Source organism: Pipistrellus kuhlii, unplaced genomic scaffold (assembly GCF_014108245.1).
Source record: "Pipistrellus kuhlii isolate mPipKuh1 unplaced genomic scaffold, mPipKuh1.p scaffold_m20_p_1, whole genome shotgun sequence".
In the NCBI taxonomy this organism is placed as follows: Eukaryota; Metazoa; Chordata; class Mammalia; order Chiroptera; family Vespertilionidae; genus Pipistrellus; species Pipistrellus kuhlii.
The window spans coordinates 152,973,906-153,000,503 of record NW_023425404.1 but is presented as its reverse complement, the minus strand read 5'-3'; the positions used below and the strand labels follow the sequence as shown (position 1 = coordinate 153,000,503).

The 26,598-nt window shown below is 39.3% G+C and overlaps 1 long non-coding RNA gene across 1 annotated transcript; it reads right to left on the bottom strand.

The window, feature by feature from the left end:
- Positions 1 to 2,876: 2,876 nt before the first annotated feature.
- On the bottom strand, positions 2,877 to 25,190 carry LOC118704810. Its single transcript, XR_004983525.1, has 3 exons — positions 25,039 to 25,190; positions 14,713 to 14,722; positions 2,877 to 2,891 (listed from the first exon to the last, which is right to left on the bottom strand). It is a non-coding gene; the product is annotated as an uncharacterized LOC118704810 (long non-coding RNA).
- Positions 25,191 to 26,598: the final 1,408 nt, after the last annotated feature.

Here is a 26,598-nt window from a genome sequence, read left to right as displayed (position 1 = left end):
GTTCCCAATGGACAGAGCCAGGATTCAAACACAGGGACGCTGACCCCTGAGCATGCTCTCAGTTGGTGAAGCTAGAACCTCCTACAGCACCTACTGTCTGTCCCACTTGCCTGGCAGTTAGTCAGATCTTCACGTTTTCTCTCATCCTTTTATTTCCAGCATCATTATTTTGAATCTTTAAGATCACCTTCTGATTTTACAGGGCATTTAAAGAGTGAAGATATTGACTGAACAGGGAATAATAGTAAATAGTAATAGAAAGAGACTTGACTTGGGGTGGCAAACACACCATACAATGGAGAAAGGACACCACAAAAAGACAGATGACAAACCAGAAGAGGGAAATATATGACCAATATTTAATATCCTTAACTACAAAAAAAAAAAAAGGTTTTTATACAAATCCATAAGGAAGGAAGCAACTTAGTAATTAAGTAAAAACATGTTAAAGGGTAACAGGAGTAAAGGAAGCAACTCACACTAGTAGAAATGCTTAATTCACAAAAAGCCTACTTTACTGGAAATCACATGCTGGAAATCAAAATGATTTTTACTTGCTTTATACTTTCCTATGCTCTCTATGCACTTATTTTGCAAGAAGTATGTGTTGGTTTTATCCTTCTCTGAAGGAAGTTATTTCTATCTCAGGAAGACAAGAGTGAGCATCACGTGATTTGCTAGGCAGTATCGAGACTGGAACTCACTGGAGTCTCGTGACAGGGCTTACACAGTTTGGCCAAACAGCTGCATTCCTCAGAGGCCGTTTATCATTCACTCGCTTTCTTTCTTATGGATAGTCCATTTCCTGACGCAGTGCTTCTGCAAATGTCTGGACTCTGCCATCAGAACCTGACTAGACTTGCTTCCTTCCCTCTCTACCCCCTCCCCGCCCCCCTTTTGTCCTAGGGCCACAGGAGGGCCCTGTGCGTCACTCCCAGGGCCTCACCTGCAGGATTTATCACCCTTCCCACCCAGATCCCAGCCAGACAGGGTTCGTTTGTGACCGGGCAGATGCTCTAGGCCCTAAGATGACCTACTATTGTAAAACCTGTGCTGCGGGTTGACAGGACACACCTTCCTGGCAGAAATCTCATCTGTTAGCTCAGACCCCAAACCAACACCTCTTGGACCCCTCTTAGCTTCTAACAGTTTCAGTCAAAAGTTTACCAGGGTCATGTGGGACTCAATAAAAGACACTGTTAACAATTTATGGAGGGCTTACTTGATGCCCAGAAATTGACATAGGCACTCTATTTTCATCCTCCCAATAATACTTTTAGTTACAGATAGTCACCGAAAACACAGTGTTGCCAAGAAGTGCACAGCCAGGATTCAGAGGCATGTCTGACTTTCTTCTGACCTGGGGGTCTCTCTCGCCTCAGCTTTTCTTTCACCAAGAGGAACCCCTGACTTGATTCTCTGCTAAGGGCTGGATGGCTCCCACCACCTGGAAATCTGCTCTTTCTCCTGCACAGAAACTTTGCTTGCTTTCTACACAGACACTTGTAAAATTAGAGATGCTCAAAAGTCCATTCCTGAATCTGCATTCTGAAACCTGTCAATCTAGCACCATCCAAGTCAGAGACCCCTCCCCTTGTCTCCAGAAACCCGCAGAACCAGATCCATTTCAAGTTTGGGAAGATACTGTGTTTCCCTCCTTGTGTTTTAAAAGGGTGTATCTATCAAGGTAAATTGCTAATGTTAGCAAATTCTGTAATGGGAAGAAGTTCAGAATAGTGTATAGTGGTATTTAATCCCTATTTTACAAAAGAGGAAACCAGCCCTCGCCGGTTTGGCTCAGTGGATAGAGCATCAGTCTGTGGTATAAAGGGTCCCGGACTTGATTCCTGTCAAGGGCACATGCCTGGGTTCCTCAACCCGCACTAGGGGGTGTTCAGGAGGCAGCCAGTCAATGATTCTCCGTCATCCTTGTTGTTTCTATCTCTCTCTCCCTCTCCCTTCGTCTAAGTCTCAGACGATCTTTGTCTTGGCCAAAGTAAACAACCAGATGTGAAATTAATCTCTACTTTCTCATTATTGAACCCAAACCTGTCCTTTCTGCCCCACCTGGTGCCAGTCTTCCTCAGCCACCAATGGGGCACTAAACCCCTCCTTCACCAGGTCCTCGTGCTTGTAGGAGTCCCTTTCTTCGAGTCCTAGAGAGGGGGCTGGGGCAGGGCTCCCTCCTTCCCTCCAAGGCGGTCCTTCATCCAGAAGCTCAGTGAGCCCTCTGGAGAAACAGTGTTGATAAGACCACTCACTCCACTGCAATATTTTATGTTATTATTATTTAACTAGAGGCCTGGTGCACGAAATTCATGTGCAGGTATGGTCCCTAGGTCTGGCCTGTTATCAGGATCATCTCCCCCAGCTGCCAGTCCTACCCCCAGCTACCATCCACACCGGGTTCCCCTCTAACTTCCAGGCAATAGGAGCCTGAAGCCGGGGTGTGGTGGGGGAGAGTGGAGGGATCGAGAGGTGGTCAGTGCACCTCATAGCGACTGGTAGAGCTGTCGTTCCACCATTCGGTCAATTTGCATATTACTTTTTTATATAGAGAGATGAGATACAATGCTCAGATCTAGATTACTAGACCCTCCCAATTTTCCACCAAGGACATGATCTCTGTATACTTAAAGGTTCCATAGAGCTTTTTCATTCATCTATTTGTTCAAACCATGGGAAAAGAAAGAAGGGCTCTGTTCCCCACAGGATCAGGGGGTTCATTTTATGAAATGTGGTGATCTAAATTTACTGGACCCTCCTCAACTCCCAAACAGGTGATCTCTCTAACCCACAACTCAAGGTGAGCTTGCATTCTGCCACTCTTTCAAATCATGCAACTCTGTGGGCTAGGTTCACTCGATGCCCCACCCCACTTGCTTTGCTTTCTGACCATGGCAGCCAAGGCAACAGCTAGCAGTGTTGAAAGGCATGGAGCTAGATCACTGCTGCCACTACTGCCACCATTTGCTCCCTGACACCATGGAACAGATTTTCACAGTCACACCCTGTAGCTGCTGCTCCTGAGCTCCTCGGTCGTCACACTACCCACACTTAGCACATTGCATTGTATGGGGTGTACCACAGACTTATGTCCACTCACTGCTCCAGCTGCTGTCCTGACATCTGGCCTCCTTAGAGACAACTAGAGCGGCCAGGTGCAGAGTCCTGTAGTAGAGGTCATGTCATAAACATCTTTGCATTCCAAGCACCTAGATCATGGCAGGAGCTCAGCAGGTGTTTGTTGAACAAAGAAATGAACATTGAGGTGACCTGCCTAAGACACCTAGTTTAGTAGAGAACTAGACAGAAACCCTGGCTCCCTGTGTTTTGTTATCAGTGCTCATCTAACTCTACTTTCCTAAGGCTACATTAGCCTCCTGCCAGGAAAGACGGAAAAAAAAAAAAAAAAAAAAAAAAAGATGAATAAGAACAAGGAAAGGAGGAGATGGAAGAGAAAGCACAAGGAAGTAAAATTTGAGGTTGAATTTACAGGTGATATAGCAGCAACAGCAGAGATGACATTTTCTAGGTCTGATAAACTGTATTTATGAGTAAATGACACTGTCATTCAAATTCTCACACCTGGAGCAGGCCTGGCAAAACACTTGACCGCAAGCATAGCGAAAGTAGCTCAAAATGTATTCACAAAATTGAAATGTGCCAGTTTACCAGTTATACACTTGTAATTGTTAACTCTTATTATATTTTTAATTAATTTCTTTATTGATTAAGGCATCACATATTTGTCTCAACCCCCCATTTCAATCCCTCTCCCCACTCATGCCCCACCCCCTATTGTCCTTGACCACTGGTTAGGCTCATATGTGTGCACATAAGTCCTTTGGTTGATCTCTTCCTTTTATCCCAACCCTCCCTTTGAGGTCCAACAGTCTGACCAATGATTCTTTATCTCTGGGTCTGTACTTGTTCATCAGTCTATTATATGTTTTTCACCATTTCCCCTAGATGAGTGAGATCATGTCCTACTGGAAATATAAGAATCAAAAATGAGACAAACAATAATCTTGTCTTATGCTGAAAGGCATATGAATCAGTCTGTAGTGAGCTTCTTTCTGGGCCACAACTCTTATTATATTTTGTTTTTAAAATAAATAATTACCCTTTCCTAGCATGGTAAGCATCTCTTAAGAATTTGATATTGTTTTTGTTGCTGTTACTTCAGTTTTTAAAATTTTTTTTTTTGTGTGTCTGTGTTTATTGATTTCAGAGAGAAAGGGAGAGGAAGAGATTGGCTGCCTCATGCATACCCCCTACCAGGGATTGAGCCCGCAACCTGGGCATGTGCCCTTGATCGGAATCAAACCTAGGACCCTTCAGTCTGCAAGCTGATGCGCTATCCACTGAGCCAAACCAGTTGGGGAATGTTGCTGTTACTTTAAACAGATTAAGTAAATCAAGCATACTAGATATTAGTGATTTTAATTTAATTAGTATGGATCACATAATATGCAGAAGTCACAGTGGGAATTCCAGTAAGTAATTTCTCTTCAGAATATGACTTAGATGTGCCTTTTTTTTTTTCCAACAAGGTATAGATTGAGGAAGAGGAGGGAAGAAAAAGAATCTTAAGAGGAAACTTCTTTGCATTAGCTATACTGTTAACCAAGACTACCAACTTGAAGCAGAGAAACAGAATAATTAAAAAGTGATGACAGTGCAAGATTTAGGCATGCTGTCACAGAGTCCAGCAAAATGGTTTTGGAAATTACCTTTAATTCTCTGACTTAATGGGGGAAATTTTTATACAGAAAACTATGAAAGGATAAATATTCCCCGTAAATTTCTCTACTTGACAACTACAGTTAACATGTTATAATAGTATCGTCTATTCTGTTAGCTAAATATTTGCATCCCTAAGAAATCTTAAATTGCCCAAAGGGAGATAAGACATAGGTAATGCTGACTGTAGCTGAGGAGAGTGTCTGGGTAGTAAGCGTGGGAGAGACATTTTTCACTTAGATAATGCTTTTTTTAAGAAAACTTAGATAATGCTATTATGTTTTAATAGATAAATGCTATTATTGTTTTTAAAGTTCATCCTTGATGAATGTAATCCCTATCAAAAAAGTAAATCAAGCTGAAATTTAAAGTCAAGATTCTACAAATATTTTCATGGGAACAGAGCAGTTTTAGACTCATGGTAGAATAGGCTTTCTTTTTCTTCATAGTAATTTCAATAATGCATGTGCTTTCATAATCACAAGTGTATTTGGTTGTTAATTCCAGCTTTTAAAAATGGTGGATCAAAAACCACAAAAAGAAGCAGACTCTTCCCTCCTGCCCTTTGCTTCCGGCACTCAGGGCCCTCTGACCCCTGTCGCTTTTGCTGTGCGGTTCTGCCTGCAGCAGAGTCCACAGTGGCCAGGAGAAACGGCAGCTTCACTGCTAGTCGGATGAGGCTGGTTCTCAATCAGTAGTTACCACTATGAGTAGTACATTTAAATCATGTTTCATAATTGCTCACTGGGCTATATCCAGTTCTTGTTATGGATACTTTATGAGAAGGATAAATGCCTGTATAATTTTCCATGTTTTTTTTCTCTAGGCATGTTTATACATATTTTATAATACATAGTATAAAATATTTAGGATCATAATAAACATACTACATTAGACTTCTTTTTCTTACTGAACAGTATGTTCCAAGAACCTCTTTCATGGTGATCAACATTGATCTACACGATCATTTTTTTTAAATATATATTTTTATTGATTTTTTATTTTTATTTTTTTTTACAGAGAGGGATAGAGAGTTAGAAACATCAATGTGAAAGAATCATCAATCAGCTGCCTCTTGCACACCCCCTACTGGGGATGTTCCCACAACCAAGGTACATGCCCTTGACAGGAATCGAACCCGGTCTGACGCTCTATCCACTGAGCCAAACCGGTTCCAGCTACACGATCATTTTAATATACCACATTCCACTTAATCTACAATAAAACTTTAAGTAATCCCCTATGCATGGTCATTTATTTCCTGGGGGGGGGGAAAAAAACACAACAACAACACTTCAAAAAGTGGTTGTTCTTCATCAAATAAGACCATGTTGGTCTTTTCAGTGTCTTTACAATGTTAGCATATGAACTATTAAAGTGAATGTGATTCCATGATGATTTAAAGACAGACCCTAAGGCCAGTGTAGGCAGAGATACTTATGGGACATAGCAACCCTGGGAGATATGCCTCTGCTGAAGCTACAGCAAACCAAGGGGTAACTGAGGTCCATCCGAGGAGGGCAGGACCTGTGCGTGACTCAACATCCTCAGGTCTACTAGAAATCAAATCATCTCCTTAGGCTTTGATTCCACTCAGTTCAAGCATTTTTATTTAATAAAATGCAAGGCATTGTGCTAACAGAAAGGGATGCAAATGAAACCAGGTCACTCTGATTGTCCAGGTCACCAGTAGGGAAATACATATACATAAAACATATTTAAAGAGCGTGCTACAAGGAAGACTTGTAAGTTAGACAGAGTAAACAAGTGTTATAGGAAACACAGAAGAGGACCAGGTTCATTAGGCTGGGGAAGGTAGCATTAGAGTTGCTCCTAGAAGTGTAGGGGGGATTGCAACCAAGAGAAGAGAGTGGAAAGGCTCTAGGGCAGTGGTTTTCAACCTTCCTAATGCCGCGCCCCTTTAATGCGGATCCTCATGTTGCGGTGACTCCCAACCATGAAATTATTTTTTTTGTACTTCATAACTGTAATTTTGCTACTGTTATGAATCGTAATGTAAAGATCTGTGTTTTCCATTGGTGCTAGCGGTTCTCATCCTGTGGGTCGAGACCCCACTGTTGTAGAGCCTAAGACCATCGGGAAACACAGATATTTACATTACGATTCATAACAGTAGCAAAATTACAGTTATGAAGTAGCAATGAAAATAATTTCATGGTTGGAGATCACCACAGCATGAGGAACTATATTAAAGGTTCACGGCATTCGAAAGGTTGAGAACCTCTGCTCTAGGGAGTAACAAGACTCTAGGCTGTTGACATAGGCTTGATTCAAGTTGCTCAGAGCTGTAAAGTCTTTCTCCGGTTGTCACTCTGTCTCTTTAGTTCTCTCTTCCTGAGGCCCCTGGGTTTCTGGGCACGCCCAAGGATCCCCAGACTTTACAAACCGGTTGTGCAGAGCCAGGCATTTCAATACAAAACAAAATGCTGAGTAACAACATGAAGTCAATACATTGCTTGCCAAGAGCTAGGAGGGCTGGGTGGTTTCTCAATCTTAAAGAGGCAGGATATTAAAGCCAGCCTCCCAGGAAAAACCTGGATGGATTTACCAACACAGAAAATGCTCTGCACTAGTCCAATGTGGGCAGGTGTACTGCCTATGATTATTCCCAAATCAGAGGGACTAACTGCAGTTCCCAGTTATTTTGCCTTTTTCTTTTTTCATAATAGCCTATCACATCACTGACTTACCATTGTGAAGACTCTTTCATGCTCTGTAGGACGGAGATTATTTTCAGTCAGTCCTGGTCTTTGAAGAAGAAAAGTTGAAGAGTTTTAAACAGGAAATGACCCTGCTACAAAGAATTCAGGAGTACTAGTGAACAAACAATCCAGACACAAATGACAAGTTCTAGGTGTTCTCATAACAGGGCTCTTTGCCAACTCAAATGGGTGAGACTCCAGTCTAATGAAAGCCCTGGACCCCTCGAGGAGATAACTGATGGATCTATCACACTGGTGTCACCAGCTCAGCTCTTACTCAACATCCTGAGGCCTTTTGCCCAATCACTCATATTTGAACACTTGTTTTAGGACCAAGGTACTGAATATTTGGGAGGCCTCATAGAACCCATAACTGAAATGAACAGAGAAACTAGCAGTCAGACCAATCCAAGGAGCATTGGGGCAACTCAGGAATTTCTTTCTTTCTTTCTTTCTTCCTTCCTTCCTTCCTTCCTTCCTTCCTTCCTTCCTTCCTTCCTTCCTTTCTTTCTTTATTTCTTTCTTTCTTTCTTTCTTTCAAGAAGAGAGAGGGAGGGAGAGAGGGAGAGAGAGAAACATAAATGTGAGAGATAAACATTGATTAGCTGCCTCTCCCATTAACCCCCAACCAGGGATCAAACATACAAGCTGGGAATGTGCCCTGACCAGGGAATCAAACCTGCCACCATTGGGTATTTGGATGGACACTCCAACCAATTGAGCCAGAGCCATACTGGTCAGGGTAGGAATTTCTTATTTTAATCTCCACTTAAATTTTTTTTAAATCTGGGTCGTATTTTATAAACGTATTTATTTGTGTATATCAATTTTTTTCTAGTTGTTAATCCCCACCTGGGGATGTTTTTTTCTATTGAATTTGACAGAGAGAGAGAGAGAGAGAGAGAGGAGAGAGATACATGGACTGGTTGCCAACCTGGCTGGGAATGAACCTGCAACCCAGGCACATGCCCTTGACCAAGAATTGAACCCACACCCCTTGGTGCTAAGGCCAATGCTCTACCACTTAGCCACATCACCCAGGACTTGTGTTCATTTTTATCTAATATTATACTATAGACATCTCCCATGTTATTGAGCATTGTTGTAAACATGATTTTTAATGGCTAAATATTTTAGCCTATAGGTATATGGCAATTTATTGAAATATTCCCCTTCTTGGACTTAGATTGTTACCAAGTGTTTTAAAATTATTGTTATTATTACAAATAACACTGTGATGGATAGCTGTACATATAACTATTTTACTAAAATTTAATCTACTATTTACTTAGAATTTATGTCAGTAAGTAGAATTACTGCATCAAAGAGAGCTATAATTTTTAAAAGTTATGAACAGATAAACCGTGCTGTGTGAACAACGTTATAAGTCTGAATCACTCTCTGAGTCAGTCAGGGCATCTCTTCCCTTACTTAGCCTTCTTTTGTACATTTCACCTGCAGTTCCTCAGCTTCCTCAGGCCCTACTCCAGCCCCTAGTGTAGCCAGTGTTCTCCCATAACTGATCATCTTTTTCATTTGAAGGATTTTGAAACTCGTTTGCTCAATGGTTCCCCCTTTCTCTTCCCAGACAAATGATTACAAGGAGCAATCCCTCTGAGCCATGACATTAAATTTACTAATCCATCTTATCTACCTGCCCACTTCTATACACACATATACCTTTCTCCTTTTTTTAAATATCACGTATAATGACAACACCCAACTTCATATCACTACCCCAGGCCTCTCCTCTAGACTCTGAATGATATCTAATGTTCTACACAACTTCTCTATTTGGATATCTAATAATCATCTCAAATTTAATATGGCTAGAACCAAACTGTTGGTCTTTCCCAATCCTGTTCCTCTTCTGGTCTTCTGCACATTCCTTAATGGCAAAACCATGTTTAATTCTTCATGCCAAACAACTTGGAGCCATCTTTGACTCCTCCCTGTTTCTCACATCCAAGCTATCAGCAAATATTTGCATCATTTCTCACCAGATTATTTCAAAAATCTCCTTACTGGTTTCACTGCTTTTCAGCCTATCTCTCCATACAGTAGTCAGAATAGTCCTATTAAAATGTAAGTCAGGTCATGTTGCCTTTGTGTTCAAACCCACTTATTGTAAAAGACAAAGTCTTGTCAAATTACAGTTGGGAGGGGAGGAAGATCTGGGGGAGATAATAGATCAACCAAAGGACTTGTGTACATGCATATAAGTACAACCAATGGACATAAAACTTTGGGGAAGGAGGGTATGTATGGGAGGGAGGGAGGGGGGCAAAAAAAATCAATAAAATATATTAAAAAAATAAAAATAAAAAAACAAAAACTCTGAAACCACAAAAAAATAAAAATAAATAAATAAATAAGTATATAAAAAAAAAAAAAGACAAAGTCTTCATGGTGGCCATACACAGCCTGCCACCTCCCTGCCTCCTTACCATTTTACTTTATGTCTGTTTTCTCCTTTATTGTCTCTGCTGTAGCCACACTGGCCTTCTTGCTATTCTGTGCACACTTTTCCTGCCTGAGGATTTGTGTATATTCCATGCCTTCTACCATCCTCCCAGATTTCTGCATGACTCATGCACCAACTCTTCAGGTCTTTACTTGTTCATCTTCACATGTAATGTCTTCTGACCATTAAATTTTAATTGCAAACTTTTTCCCCAACACTCCATATCTCCCTTTCTTTCTCCATTATGCATATCACTCACCAGTAGACCATATTTACCATATTTGGTTTGTTGTCTACTAAGAGAGGATTACTTTCTGTTTTGTTCCTTAATATATGCTCAGCACCTCAAGTAGTGCCTGGCACATAGCTGGTGCTTCAAAAATACTTGCTGAATAAAGTAAAGGCAAACTATAAAAATAAATAAATTAAATAATAATAATAACAATAATTAAAAAAAAAAAAGTGTGGACAAGGACAAGGATTTCTAGGTCAAGATCATGAGAAAGTGATAGGCACCAAAATGTCTCTACTCAATATTCTGGTTTCTATTATAGAATCTGGGCCTAAAGGACATGAAAGAACAAGAATAATTGTAGGCCAAGCGAACCAGGTCATGTGTCTTGTAGATTTTCTTAGGTATTTTTGTAAATTTTACTTATTATGGGAATTTTTAAACTTCTGTACACAAAAACAAATTGAAGGTTTTTGTAAAGATTATATTGGGTTTCTCATATTTTCTACTTGGTCACCGAATTTGGCAAGGGTTTCTGAAAATAGAGCCAATATTAAAGAGAGAAGGAATGAAACTAACATCGAATTGAGTGACTTCTAAATTGCTCCTAAGGCAACTTACAGTATCGCATTTACCGTCAACCTTTGACAACTCTGAGAGTCCAACAGTATTATCCCAAACACAAATATATTAATATTGATGTTCAGAGAAAATAATGTAGATGTAGTCACACAAGTAGTAAGTGGCAGGCTTAGATGTTCTTCTTATTAGCTCTCTGACTAATATAGGGCTCAAATCTAATTGATCTGATCTTGATGAATTAGATAACTTGGGAGAAATCATTTAATATTTCTGTCTCAATCATCTGCACAATCTATGGACTTAAACCTTAGAGAAAATCAGGGTGATGATTTCAGGGTTTGTTGGCTTTGTTCATTTCTCAGCTCTCTCAGAAGAAAGACAATGCTCTAAATGGTAGGCTTTACTGTGGCTCTTGTGTTTCCCAGTTTAAATATTAAAGAAATCCTCAAGTTAAACCACCACAACACAAAGCCTCCTGGAACTTTTTCCCAAGTAAAACAAAAACCCTAGCTCTGGGAGGGGTCAGAAATGAGACTCTTTGCCGATTATTCATATGAAGGATTTTGTTTAAGGGAATCCTATGTTGCCAGCACAGTCACTTGTCAAGGACAATAGCTGTTGGCACAGCATTAATATGTGAAGACTGGGAGAGCTGCCAGTGAAAGCAAACTCTTTTGTGGTGTGTGCAGGTTTGTGCTGAGCCATCAGTTGAAGTTCACCATTGATGTCCATCTGAATACTAGTACTGCCTTTCACTGACAGCACACCCAAATGGACAACTCAGCAAATTGGAGAATTAATTTCTAGGGAGAGGCAATGCAGTGTAATAGGAAAAAATTAGAATTGGATGAGGAAACCCTAATTTTAATTCCAGTATTGTGACACCGATACCTCCTTTTCCTCTCCTGAGCCTCTTTTTCCATATTCACTCACTCACCAGTCACCCATCCAGGCATTCATCAAGTATTTATTAAATAGCAACTTATTTTCAAGGCTTTGGGTTGGATGATGTGAGCATTTCATGATTCTGCCTTGTGAGTATTAAGGATAATAACAGCCTCATCTACCTCAAAGTGATGTAATGAACAGGAGAACCCAGTTACCACATTAGTAAAAATGGAAATAGTTATGTTTGTCTTACCTCATGGCCCTATTATGAGAATCATATCAGATAAGTATGTGTGTATATTTTATAACTTAGAGTATTGTATAAAAACATAGAAAAATATATACTTTGACTAGATGAAACTTATACTATTCCTGGATATTAATGAGAATGAGAGAGAAACAGAGCTGGGGAAGCTAATATCTTGTGCCATTTTCCAAACTAAAAATAGAAACTAGTTTAAATAATTGTTTCTATGGATTTTGAAAGAAAATACATAGATAATAACAAAACCTATGGCTCAAACTCTACTCTTGTATCATATGAGTAGTTTTAGATGTTCAAGCTCTAAAATTCAATATTAGGACTGGGGGTGAAATTTTTTTTTTTTTATTGTAATGTATCTGTTAGGATTAGGTGTTTCAGCACATAAAAGAAAAATGTATACTGTTAGGTCTAAAGCAAGCCACAATTTGGGGGAGTTTTTTTTTTTTTCTCTCTCTCAATATTTTCTCTCAATATTTTTTCAAATAAAATAAATCTGGAGGGAGGCAATCTAGCTATGGCCATTGCAGGATGTCACATCCTAACATGTGGCTTTTATTATCAAGGCCATCTCAAGGCTGGTCATGCTCCAGTTGTCACATCTGCACTGCAGGCCAAAAAAAGGAAGGAACAGCAGACAGGACTCCCCCCAGCTGAGCTGAATCCCCTTAAACAGCCTCTCTGGGCTTTCCAGTTACGAAGTAGGCTTCAATATCTTTGACAGAAAATATCACATGGCCATACTTAGAAAGGAGGCTGGGAAATGTACTTTTTGCCTTGAGAGACTCTGCACCTAGCTGAAAATTGAGGTTCCTTCAAAGAGAGAGGGGAGAATGGATAGGCAACTTACAGTCTTTTCCATGCAAAATATTTTTTAAAAATAAGTCAATAGACAAAATACCTGAATTTTAAGTTTTTCTCCATAATGTTTCCTAATCCTTTGGTTTTAATAACATTACCATCCTCTTAAGATAGTATCTGATTCAATACAAAATGATACAGCTATGGGTCTTTAAAAATTTTTTAACTCTAGCCAGTTTGGCTCAGTGGAGAAAGCATCGGCCTGTGACTAAAGGAAGGGTCCTGGGTTCAATTCCAATCAAGAGCATGTACCTTGGTTGCAGGCTCCTTACCTGGCCCGGGCCCTGGTCAGGGCATCTGACAACCAATCAATGTGTTTCTCTCACATTGATGTTTCTCTCTGTCTTTTCCTCTCTCTTCCACTCTCCCTAAAAATAGTCTATGGAAAAATATCCTCTGGTGAGGATTAACAACAACAACAATAATAATAATAATAATAATAATAATAATAATAATAATAATTACTATTATTATTATTTAAGTGTTTATATTTCATTTTATTCCATAAAACACAACAAGGTTTTCAGGTGTTTCATCACATAAATATCTTTAAGCCCCATTAACCCAAAACAAACATTCAACATTCACAATGTCCTCACATTGTGGCCACAGCAACTTTCTACATCTGTCCTCAAATTCCCAACAACACAATTGTTCTCTCAATGGAATCCCTTTGGTATTAAGTGTTGACCTTACTTGTATGAATATTTGTGGACTTCCTTGTTCATTTAGAAGTTGCCTTCTTAAGACCTTAAATAACGTTGTGCAATAGTGCCTAAGGGGCTTATTTCCTAACCCAAGGAGCATGGCAAACCAACTGGATTATGAAAGAGCAGTGGAGCATCCAAAACTGTCCTGGTGGTTAGAGGAAGTATCCTCTGCCTGCTGCATACCAGGATGGCAACCAATGAACATCAACTCTGGGTTCTGAAGCAAAACTTTTATTTATTTAAAAACAACCATTGCTGCCCTAGCCAGTTTGGCTCAATGGATAGAGCATCGGCCCATGGACTGCAGAGTCTTGGGTTCAACTCCAGTCAAGGGCACATACCTCAGTTGCAGGCTCAATCCCTGGGCCTGGTTGTGGGGCACATGCAGGAGGCAATCAATTGATGTGTCTCTCTCACATTGATGTTATTATCTTTCTCTGTCTCTCCTCCTCCCTTCCACTCTCTCCAAAAATCAATAAAAAAAAATATCCTCAGGTGAGGATTAACAATAAAACAATAACCATTGCTATGTGACATAAGCTTAAAGTCAATTGAATTTGGGCCTTGCTGGCAATAGTATAATTCCTGGATGAAATAAGGTTTGGAGAAATTTGAAAAAAATCTACTATGTTATGTAACCTTGGGCAAATCATTTACCCATACCAAATTGTTGTTATTTTATAAATAATAATAATAGCTATGTTAGATTATTAATACAATAATTCCCCCAAAGTATTGCAAATAAATATATGAAACATAGCTACTGATCATTCTCCATTCAGTCAAAAGATTTTGTTACTTTTAGTAAGATGGTTAATTGGGGGTCAGTAGGTTACTCGCTCTAATGAGAGAACTGAAATCAACAATCTATACTATCCTAGCACTCTGCCATTCTAGACTTTATTATTTCTAGACTATTATTTTCTTCTTTGGGCTGCTCCTTAATTCTGAACATTTTATTGTGTCTCCCTGTAAAGGTCGGTAAAGGAAAACAACAGCAATTCTGGAAAATAGATCAAATATAAAGGGAAATGAACCAGAGGTGAATCATTATGTTCAGTAGAATGTCAAGTATCGACCAAATGGCTCTATACTTGGGATGCAAGATGAAATGGCAGCTAGAATATAGATTGTGAAGTTGAGAGTAAGAAATTTATGTCCTGAGTCTATCCTGCACTGGCCACTTGACCCCTAACAAATGATACAACCTCAGAGAATGCATCTAGGAACTAAGGATGGTAAACTACATACTTCCTAAGACTTGTGAGAATGAGATAATATTACTCATAGTGTTGGCAATCTATTCACCTATTACTATAGAGATACAGACTTCTCTATATAACAGCAAAACAGAATTCCCTACATTGGAAGGTCCATTTATTTCAAGCAATATTTGATGCAAACCTAGTACAATAGAACATCCCTGGAATAACTGTAATAGTTCTAAGCCTCTTTCCAGGTCATTTCAGTAGGAAAACTTGAGACTTCGTTATCTATTTGTAAATGCGTTATTTAGTCCATAGTTCTCTCTGAGTCCCTCACTACTTTCATTTTGTCCTCTTCCAGTGTCTTTACCAGCTCTGTGGCTTGAGTCTTTGCTCTCTTCCCGATTTGCAGTTCAGTTTCATCAGCACTCCTGTTTCCTGTTTTGTCCCTGTCTAGGCTGCTTGTTTTGCCCTCTACCTCCTTCCCCTTCCTCTTCAGTGGATGTCATCAACATTTCCAGGAGGGATGAGCAATACCACCAGCTTCTCTGGCTGTATAGATTTTCTTCTTCTTTTTTAAGCTTTCTTTGAAACTTCCTAAGCTTCCTGTAATGACTATGTCTCTGTTTCAGCTATTTCAGTATTTTTGTGGCTTTTGATTTTGATCTGGATTCAGGTCATCTACCCAAAACCATCTCAAGCAAGTAGTTTGAGGTTTTTGCTGGAAGGTAATTTGAATTTGTTTACATGGCCACCAACTCCCAATTTAGATGTCATGAGATTTCTGGAGTGGAGGAGTGAACTTCCCAGATTACTTTCCTCTTATTATCACTGAGCTACATTATTAGTGGGGCTGGGCTATTTTGTTTATGAGTCAAACTTGCTTCCTATAATTCTAAATAATTACTGCTAAATCAGTAGAATTAGGATTTCAGGAGGACTGATGAAAAGTTGACTAAAGTCAGCCATAACCATGGCAATGTCTATAGAATCTTATATATCTACATCTAAAGAACAATCACATGCACACGTGGCTACACAAAAACATGATTGTTTAGCTTTTATATTCTGGCATCTTCTCTGCAAAGATGCCACAAATACAAATTGAATCTGAACAAAGTAACTCAGTTACTATGGCAGATGACAGATGACCTTTTCTACTGCATGTCTTTTTCTTTCATTTTTTTCATCATCATTGTCTATGTGAAGAGCGAAATATTTCTTAGTCTGCTCTTAGATGATGGGACCTTGAGGTGTGCAAATTCATTCATTCATTCACTGAATGCCTACTATGCTCACAACATAGCTGTGTACAAAATAGACCAGACCCCTGCCATCATAATCTTCTGTCATGATCAAACATCTGACTCATTTGACAAAAAACTCAATGTGGTTTAAGATTTCATGAGAAGCACGTCAAGGCAAGAGCAGGGACAGAGTTTGCCCCATGACCCACCACGTGGTTTTCTAACAGGCCAAATGCAATACAGACTAGGGTATTGCTCACTCTTCCTTCCTGTTTCTGTCACTCAGAACTCACAGCAATATTTCAGGAGCTGAATATTCCATCTCCTACCAAGCTAAGACTTTTACTGTATTTCTTGTTATTCTCATCAAGTGAGAAGGCTCTTCCCTTACATAACAATATTCTGCCTTGCACCTTGGCAACCCCGAGTAGAAATCATCTTGCCTTAATTTTCTCCAGGAAGCAAGATAGTTCCTCACAGGAACTTGCTTTTGCTTTGTAATATCACTGCTTAGACTGATTGAGAAACTTACTAGAAAATGTTACCTAGTAAAAGCCACTAAGCTCTTAACTGAATCCCTACTTTAGTCTTTTATCCTTCTGATTAAAAAAAAAAAAGTATGCTAAGTATTTGTTATTCATTATTTTTGTTTATTTGTGTGTGCTTAGAGTTTTGTAGTGAGCCTGCATTTATAAAGCTCTTTCCAAGTCTCTTTAATATTATCTGCTTTGTGTGGAGTAAGGATGTAACAGTGAGTGTTTTGTGTATAGGTAGTTGTGAATATTTCTAAAAGTTCACTACTTTCTAAGATCTCTTACAGTTCTTGTCTTCAACTAAGAACAATTGGAAAATTAAGATTGTGGGAGTATAAAATGAATGCTTGCAATGTTTGTCATTTTTTTTAAACTCTATTTTTGTGGCTCTTGTATTTTTTCTAAGATGACTTCACCTAAAAGCCAAGGCCAAGCCAGAGCCTTTGTTGTACAAGTGACAAGGGACATGATAGCCCGTCAGGAATACAATCTGGGCTATCGTGGCCTACTGCGTGGATAAAAGGCAAAAAGCCAATTTTGAATAAAAAGAAAATGAATGAAGCCTCTTACCACTAAGAGAATTAAGACTATTGGAAGACAGAAACATTCTATGCAGCTAGACCTATACCCTCTCCCAGACTGGTAACAACTCGATGTGGTTAGGAAACCCATCCCCTACCCAAGTGACTCATATTCAATTCTACTTTTGAGCAAGAGTTGGGAGGAGGTGGAGAATAGCAGTTAAAAGAAGGCTTGGGTTAAAATCCTGACTTCACCTCTTATTTTCTATGTGTCTTCTTAATAACCTGAATACTGATTAACAGTACTTGACTCAGATGGCTGTTATGAAGTTTAAATGAGATATTCCATGTGGACCACACTGCTTATAGGGCACATAGTAATGAATGTGAGATGATGGTGGGTGTCCAGGGAGATCCCAGGCTGAATGCACCTAGAATGCCTTTGAAGGTTACTGAAAATCAGGAATCAGAAGTGAGTGTGAACCAAACATGCCTCAGAAGATAGAGAACTGACTGGGTAAGCTTGCAAGGGTTACAATGTGGAATCTAAGTAATCATCAAAATAAACTGATGAACAGCTGAAACTGGTTTGGCTCAGTGGCTAGAGCATCAGTTTGCAGACTGAAAGGTCCCAGGCTTGATTCCGGTCAAGGGCATGTACCTAGGTTGTGGGCACATCCCCAGTAAGGGGTGTGCAGGAGGCAGCTGGTTGATGTTTCTCATCGATGTTTCTCTCTCATTGATGTTTCTAACTCTCTATCCCTTGCCCTTCTTCTCTGTAAAAAATCAATAAAATATATTTTAAAAATAAATAAATAAACTGATGAATGGAATGGATCCAGATCCATAGAAACATGGAACAGAGAGCAGAAACTCAGAGGGAAGGCAGGGACAGGGGAGGAAAGGGCTAAAAGGGGAAAAAGGGGGGACATATGTAATACTTTCAACAATAAAGAATTTTTAAAAAAATATATTTTATTGATTTTTTTTGCCCCCCTCCCTCCCTCCCATACATACCCTCCCTCCCCAGAGTTTTATGTCCATTGGTTGTACTTATATGCATGTACACAAGTCCTTCGGTTGATCTATTATTCATGACCTCACTCATTTGTGGATGATAAAGAACATTATAAATTGATGAACCAAGAGACAAATATAGACAGTAAAGCAACAGGCAAACTGTCAAATTACAGTGGGGAGGGGAGGAAGATCTGGGGGAGATAATAGATCAAGAATTATTTTTTTTATAAAAAAGAAAGAATACAGGGCAGTGCCTGTAAAACCAAGAGTTGTGAGGGCGCCCTTTGTCTCCTGTGAAACAAAGAGGACATCACCTGGTCTGCATCCAACTACACAGGGCCTGGACCTCAGCAGAGAAGATGCTGAACACAGCGTGGTTATGATCAAATAGGGCAAAACTCCTTTGGTTTTCTGTTTGCCTGTCTGGTTTGGAATATATCTGCGGAGGAATTGTATGGTTCTTCTAATTCGTTCCTCTAATATTTGCTTCTGTAGAAAGAAGGGGAAAGGGCAATCCAGTGATCCTCTAGAAAGCCATGCGCATACATAACTGAACAAGGAGACCCTGTGTAAGGTGATGAGAATGACAATTCTCATCCTATCCAAGCATGAAGGTAATAAATTCCCTTCTAAACATGTTACAGCTACATAAGCTATAAAATATAGTGAGCCATCAATTTGAAAATCCTGTTGCATATAGTTTGTATAATTACAAAACTAGTAATTGAAAATGTCCAGCTGCCAAAAATAGAGGGTTGGGAGTACCTAATGTGTGCGAGGTATTATTCAGTGATGGCAGAGTCATGCTATCCTGTTTACTTTATGCATAGATTTGCATTGACTAGTTGGTGTCTAATGAATTTCTTTAATCTTCAGGAAAAAAATAATGATCTAGAATCTCCTACTGGGAATATGGCAGAATAGAATCATAAATTCAGCATTTTAAAGCTGAAGGACTCCTAGAAGAGAATGAAAATCAGTTCCTTAGGCTTTCTTCAAAATGCTAGTTAATATCCTAAGGGGCTTTTAAAATTTTTAAAGGTTTTTTTAAAAAACATAAAAGAAAATAGTTAGCCAAATATATCAACTGGCTCATTGAATCCCCATCCATTATAAGAATTTGTTCCTATTAGCAATGTCAATTTTAGCACATGCAGAATAGAAACTCAAATAACCTAAGTGACAGATTTCAGGTGGATGGCACGAGCCATTCATTAGAGGGAGATGACAATCGGTAGGGCATCCAAATAAATCAGGCCTAGCATTTGACCTGGTTGATTATTTCTGTTCCCAGCTGAAAAATATTTTCTGAATTCTGTCCAGCTCATCTTGAGGTAGACAAATGTTAAAACAGAAAGAGATGGTGATGTGCTTTTGTTCAGTATGGGCTCATGGGGAAAGTCTTTATATTTTCAGCTGGTTGCTATGGAGGCAGCCAGCAGCGAGCTCAGCTAATAAATTCGGGCTGACATCGTTGTTAATAGACAACTGAGCATTGCAATTGTGCAGCAGAGGAAAAGTAAGGCGGGAGGACAACAGCAAAGCTCGCCAAATAGAAAATCACAAGGTGCACACAGAAAGGTATGTTTCTCCAACATCACAAGGCATTTACAAATCCTGGTGAGCGAGAGATGCACGTTACTTTCCCATCGGCCCTCCCACAGGCAGATAGATATCCCAGAGAGAGCTATTTACCTGCACACTGTAGTCAGGGCACTAGAGGAAACTGGTTTAACTACTTGGGGATTTAGCTGAGCTTTGAAAAACTATGTTCCAGGCTCATTAGATTTCTAGAGTTGTCTGAGCCACACCACAGGACTTGTAAAAATAATCACAAGTTCAATTGGAAAGAGTCAAAGAACAAGCTGCCTTCATTCGTTAAAACGGTCAGGGGAGGATCAATGAAAGTCATCCTTAGTTATTCTCTTCTGTGCTCCGGACAGAAGTTTTCTTCCTGTTCAGAACTTCCTGCTCGGTGTTTGTCTAAGCAGGGAGGAAAGCCATCACTCAAATTCTGAAACAGATCGCAAGCTAAGGCTTTTCTGCGCTTTGTTTAATGTTCCTGAAGTGTCCTTTTTCCAGAAATGATTTATTGGAGACCTAGAATGCTTTTCTTCTTACTCAACACTCCCCTGGGGACATAGTTAAAACACCACTCTGAGCTGTAGTTCTCCCAGGTGGGGAAGTGGCCGGTGGTGGCAATGAAACCAAAGCCCAGATTTGAGCAACTGTGGGCTGTTGACTTGATGCTAGTCTTTCATAAAGGGAACCCACAAAACACCATGGCCATTCAGCAAACAGTGTGCATTTCATCTGAGCCTGGCTGGCTTTGCGCTTGCCTTTCTTCAGGCTAGAATGATCCTAACCAGCAATGTCTTTGTGTCATGATGCAGACAGTTGGCAAGTTGGCATGAGGATAATGCTGAGTGTAACTTCTGAGTGTGTGTGGTGGGGAGGGGCGGGTCAGGGAGAGAAATAAAGCTCTTCACAATGGCTAGTGGTTCTCTCTCATGATGTCTTTCCCAACAGAGATCAATCATTATGCATTGTCTCTGCGGGAGTGAATACAACATATTATTTTTGAGTAAAAAATTAAGATTTCTTTTGGTGGCAAAGTATATGGAAAAATAGAAACTCTCTGTACTTATTTTTTTTATTTTTATTTAAAAGCCTCCAGAGACATTCTTCTGTGAGAAGAAGAATGACATAATAGTCTCTAAAGATTAAACTGTTTTGATGATAGAAATATTCAATATTAAATCCATTAGAACTACTAGGAAATTGTTACCAACATTTTAAAAATTTCTTGTATGTAGTGAGCTTTGTTGATTATCTACTCAACAAAATATCTTCCCCTTCTTCCTAAAAGAATTTTAATTTTTCTTACCTTTCATCTAGCCAAGTGCCTAAAGGAAGCTGATCTCAACTGCAAAGACAAGTCTGGTTGGTTTGAGCAGGGAGAATATGGTCAATAATAGTGTGATAAGTTTACATGGTGACTTATGATGCCATCTCTCCATCTGCCAACCACTCGGGAATGGACATATAATTCAATTCTGGCCAATAAGATGTAAGCAAAAATTTGCTGAATGGTTCTGGGAAGTTATCCCTTGCTATCAGAAAACCACAGGAATCCAGCCTTTTTCCAACCACATGAATACTTGGATGAAGAAAATCAGGAAGCACATATTCTCAATTGCTCCTGCAGTCGTCCCATGTCCATAAGAGGTATAAAATTGAGGCCAATGAATTGAGCCAGTGACTCAATCAATACTTTTTAAAAATGAGGCTACAGAACCCGAACCCTGAACCATGCAGATGTGAAAGGGGTTTCCACAAACCGTGACCTTCTGGTTCATAGGTCAATACTCAACCACTGAGCTATGCCAGCTGAGCCACATTTGATTTTTAAGACTGTATTCAATACAATGCAAACTGGTTAATTGTACAGAAGCCTTAGGCTCTCCCTTATCTATTATCTATCTATCTATCTATCTATCTATCTATCTATAAGCCAAGCAATCATGACAACCAGAATGACTAGCCAACCAGCCCAATCGGGGACAGGGTTGGCCAGCCAACCTCCCGTGGCCCCTCCACCCAGCCAGCCTGGCCCCAATCAGCTCCAATCAGGACAGGCCATCCAGACTCCATCTGTGCACAAATTTGTGCACATGGCCTCTAGTTGGATATATTAGGAAACTAGTTTTCTTCTACATATATTTATCTTTATAATGTAACATATCCAGAATTGATAAATATGTAACATAGTCCTAGTAGTTAAGACAAGATTTTGGAGACAGAAACTCTTTAAATACAGTTTTATTTTTACCTTTGAGTAATTCGGTGAAATTGAATGAGTTCTGATATTTCTCATCCAAAAAATAGGGATAATATAATTCACTTTCACAAGCTGTTACAGGATTGAGTTTATCTCTACCCATTAAGTTAAGTTCATATTCACCAATGGATTGTGACCACCAAAAACACAGCCTTAACTCACAGCATAAACTCTGATATTAAGAATTATGGGCACATGACAAATGAGCAGTATGTGGAGTATCTGTGTGTGTAAACCACTGAGCAATGATGATACTGAGCAAAAGCTCAATAAGTGGTAGCTATTAACAATAATGACTAAGGATAACCATATTTTTTATCCTGTGACTCCATCACTGTGAAGAAATGCAGAAATCTAGCATGTAATACTTCTTGCTCTCTCGTTAGTGTAGGGGTTTTCTCCAGTGCTTCCCAAATCACCCATGTGTCATGGGCCATGGTGCTTAAAGTATGCAATAATACTGTAATACATATTTCTAAATCTTCAAGGTGTTGTGTGTGTGTGTGTGTGTGTGTGTGTGTGTGTGTGTATGGAGAGAGAGATGGAGAGAGGGGGGAGAAAAAGAGAGAACTGGCTTCTCTCTTCTTGTTAAAGGAATTTCTTTAAAAAATAAATATACTAAAAAATAATGACAGGAAACTTCACAAAATCTAAAGAGGATGTCAGGAAGTACAGGATGTGAGGTCTTTTCATTTCCTTCAGTGTTTTTCTTACTAATCATATATATATTTATAACTTTAAAAAGCAGGAAGGTTCACTTAAGACCCAGTTTATAAAATAAAAAAGCTGTGACAATAAAGAACCAGTTAAACACTTTCTATGTTATAAACAGCATTTAAGTCTCTGATCCTACATTATTGGACATCTTAATAGGACTTTTCACATTTATTCTTATTCCTTTATAAAACTGTTTCCTTCTCAGGCACGTCATGCCAATATGAAAAGGATATAAAATCACAGTGCCTGAATTAGAAACTAATAAGGAAAGTTGTGGTTTTGTTTTGTTTTTAATTATTCTGATCATTACTTTTTACCAGAAGACAGCTTTCATACACAAGCAAGAGCCTGGACAAATTAACAAATATTTAAACCAGAAAACCCAATTCTCCCTTTTGAAAAATGAGGCTACAGGGCTTGTAGAAACAGAGATCAAAAGGTATGCTTACCAGAAGGGAGAAAGTGTGTATGTGTGTGTATGTGGAGGGGTGGGGGGAGAGAGAACAGGTGAAAAGAGCAGGGGGAATATGGTCAATAATACTGTGATAACTTTACATGGTGACTTATGATTACCAGAATTAGTCAGTGATCACATTGTAAGGTATAAAACATAGAATCACCATATTGTATACCTGGAACAATATAACCAAAGTAAGGTTGCATGCCATTAGGAACATCAGTACTTCCATTGTCTTAGCAATGGGAAGGGTGAATATTCTATTTTTCTGTATGCATCTGAAAATGAGCATGTTGCCTGCAGATTTTTCTCCATGAAGTGGGGAATTGCCTCCTGGGGTAGGCACCCAGTAGCACATTTCCTCTCAGACATTGAAACACAACTTATCTATAAACAAATTTCTAGAATTTCTATTGGGCCTAAAGCCAGAACAAACCAAAAAAATGGCTTTTAGTCTTCTGCTTTGCTGAACAGATAGAGATGAAGGTTATAGGTAGGCTTGTCTCTGTAATTGACTTATTAATACCTTGAGAGTCAAAAAAATAAAGTACAGTCCATCTTTTAGTAATTTAGGATCTAAGTTAAACAGTTCAAATGGGCACAAATTTAGCTCCATCCAGAGAGTTAGATTTGAGAGGCAGGAAGTTGCTTGATATTAAAAGCAGCCTCTCCTTTACTTAGTAGAATTCCATGTGAAAGTATATGGAAGACATATGTTGTTTTCATCTACCCAATATCTCTTGCTCTGGGAAAATACCATTCCCCACTTCCATGTGGTTTGAAAAGGGCTGCCAATCACTGTACCCTGCCCCAACAAAGGATACAGGTTTGGCCAATCCTCAAATTCTTTTTTCCTAAAATTAAGAGACTGATATTGCAATAAATATGCTTTCTTTCCCCTGGATCCAAACTAGGGCAGAGATCCCAGAGCTACCACCTGCCATCTTCACTGTGCATGGAGGAGGTAGAAGAGGGCTGCTGCCAAGGAGAATAAGACAGAGAAAAAGAAGGGAGAGCTGAGAGGCTGAGAGGAAGAGGATAGGGAGGAGAATAGGGAGATGGGAGGGGAAAAGGAAGAAGAGAAGTGGGTGGGAAGTAAGAGAGTAAGTTTAACCTAATCTCAATGAAACTGTGATTAAACTTCCTAGATATTCAATTCCACAATTTTCCATCTCTGTTCAAGCTAGTTTGAATGAGGGGTCTGCAACTGAGAGAGTCCTCCTGAATACAGTAGCTGATGTTCAATCATTCCTTCAGTCAACAAATGTTTATTACATGCCTACTATGTGCCAGACACTAAATGGGTACAGAGTTGGAATGAACAAGGGAGGCACATGGTCCTTGCTTTCATAGAATTTATATTCTGGTTGTGGAAATAATCATTATACACATACACACAGTTCCATTTGAATGCATATATATTCAATTTTTCATCTTGTAGATGATATTATAAGAATAGGATCCTGAGAAATGGCATTAGAGGAGAATGAGGTGGTGGTCTACAGTGTTCTTACGATACCATCATAATTAAACCAAATATTAATACTAGATAAGAAGAAAAGGAAGGCCAGATATTATAGGCGTGTCATTTAGACATCTTCACCAGGAAGCTACAACAACTTTGTGCTCCCCAGGGGTCCAACTGCATGCCCAGTGAAGTTGGGATGACTAGGAAGGGTGCTTGCTGTCAGTCACACCTGGGCACAGTGGTCATTGGACAGAATGGGGATGGCCACTGCAACCACATAGAAATTGGGATATTAATCCCCTGATCTAAGTTAAATTGTTCAAAGGGTCATAACTTAGCTCCATCCCCTGACAAAGGAGTTCACACTCTTGATTCCTCTTGGTGTCATTTTGCTTTCAGGACCCTTGGGATTTTGTTGCTTGGGGCACACTCTCCTGAATTCTCTCTTGTGGCCCATAGCTATGCAGATCCCACACACACAGGACTAATGGAGTATAGCTATCTTGGGGGGAAAAACTGACACTGACTTTGTTTCTAGCTTTACTGGAACCCCAGCTATACTTCTGTGACTAGACAAGGGGAAATGGGACTTTGGAAACACAAAGATGTAATTCCATCCAAATAAAAATCACTCGTTCTCCGTGTGAGTCTCAGACAATTCTTTTTCTCAAGATATTGTAAGGACTTCACCCCCCAGCACCCAGTGAAGAAAAGGACCCCCACTTCATCTGACAACAATTAGAGTAATACTTATAAAATGGAGTGTGTGAATTGTGATTTAGAAATGCAGATGAGGCAGAAATAAAGAGAGCAATCCTTATCAGCAAGGAAGTAGTAACTATCTTTATTCCTCAAGGGTTATCATGCAAATCAAATGAGAAAATATGGCTAATGCACATTGGAAAAGAGGAGTATGTTATTCAACTTCAATGTGTGTATGGTAGTGAGAATAACAGGACAACCTGGTGCACATATTAGGAGGCCTGGACTTGGTCTCATGGTCAGGGAGGCATTGAAGAGGCCAAAGCTGGAAAAACAAGTGAAGATTAATGGCCCACTAATAGTCACGGAGAGGATTGTTTGCATTTATAAAAGACCCGAAACACAATCTTTACTTACTTACTTATTTTATCCTTTAATGTGTCACTGAGTGCATTCTAGTCCAACATTCATTGTTCAACAATTTTCTAATGAAAAAGCTCTCAGTAATGTTTAACATATTAATATGTTTTTTAAACCCCTTCAGGTGTTTTTGCTTTTCATTTCCCATGCCCTCCTCACAAAACACCTTTAGGTCATTTTCAAAAGAAGTATAAATAAATAAATAAATAAATAAATAAATAAATAAATAGCAAAGGAGGCACTACCTTTTCTCTAATTCTTGAGTGAACTTGTCAAAACCCAATTGTAAAAATAATACACTAGTACTGTGAAAACTTCAAGTAGTATAGAAGGACATAAAGTAAAAGATTCCTTTTCCACCCACCCCTATTTTTTCTTGCCCAGTTTACTCTGAATCCTTCTGTGGTAGGGAGTTAGGTAGACATGAGCAGAGCAAAGATGGGCCAGTTACAGAAGGTCACCATTGCAGAACATTGGACACCTACCAATGAAAAAGAACTGGTAGAGCAGATATTGGAGATACTAGGAAATATTGTCATTCAGGATCTTGCTCCTAAGACCCCCTCTTCACCCTAGAGTGCCTCTAGTCATGCATGTCGGAATCTCCTGACCTTTTCTCCCCTAACATGTGGTTAATCCTATGCTAGACACCCCACCCTTAGAGTAGAACAACAGGGCTGGAGGGCCGCCCCATGTAACTTCATGCAGGGACAGAAGACGACAGGACAGGCCCTAATAGGTCAGTTTTTTTTTTGGTTTTTTTTTTATTCTTTTTTGGTTTATTTTATTTTTATTTTTTATTTATTTATTTATTTATTTTTTATTATTATTTTTTAAATCAATCTTTATTGTTCATATTATTACACAGGTTCCTCATTTCTTCCCCCCTCCACCAGGTTCCCACCCCACCCTCTGCCCCCTCATCCTCATCCATTGGTGCACAGTTTATGTTCAGTCTCTTCCTCCCTCCCTTTCCCCGATAGTAAATCCCTTTTCAGA